This window comes from Acanthisitta chloris, unplaced genomic scaffold (genome assembly GCF_000695815.1).
Source record: "Acanthisitta chloris isolate BGI_N310 unplaced genomic scaffold, ASM69581v1 scaffold19827, whole genome shotgun sequence".
NCBI classification, from domain to species: Eukaryota; Metazoa; Chordata; class Aves; order Passeriformes; family Acanthisittidae; genus Acanthisitta; species Acanthisitta chloris.
Window position 1 is genome coordinate 15,577 of NW_008684507.1, and position 389 is coordinate 15,965.

The 389-nt window shown below is 44.2% G+C and overlaps 1 protein-coding gene across 1 annotated transcript in view; it reads left to right on the plus strand.

Moving 5' to 3' along the window:
* The window catches only part of RBM20 (RNA binding motif protein 20), a gene marked incomplete at its 5' end in the record, with an annotated part of 22,206 nt that overhangs the window by 15,571 nt on the left and 6,246 nt on the right, over window positions 1–389 (plus strand). The gene's annotated exons all lie outside the window — the stretch shown is intronic.

Here is a 389-nt window from a genome sequence, read left to right on the forward strand (position 1 = left end):
CTGAAAGTGAGTTCAGTTCAGTTCCTTGTCACATTTTCAAATGATACTCGAGTGAATGGGCTGTGTATAATGAGATGAAATGGAAAACAACATAGACTGTGTTGGCCAGGAATGCTCTTTATTGCTACCAGGGACCATGTGATGGATAAGGGGTTGTGAAAAGAAGCTGATAGAAGATTTTTGAGGGTACAGTATTGAAAATGTTTAATATGAATGGCTGATTTTGAACTGACTTCTTCTTCCAGGACAGATTTGAAACTGACTTGGTTTTCAATGCTTACCTGTTTAGCCTGAAGACCTGCCAGACTTTGCATGTGTGACACAAACTCCCTGGGACCGGGCTTGGCAATGTTGGCTCCCCTGGGCTGCCCACATCACGGGCAGCCAGC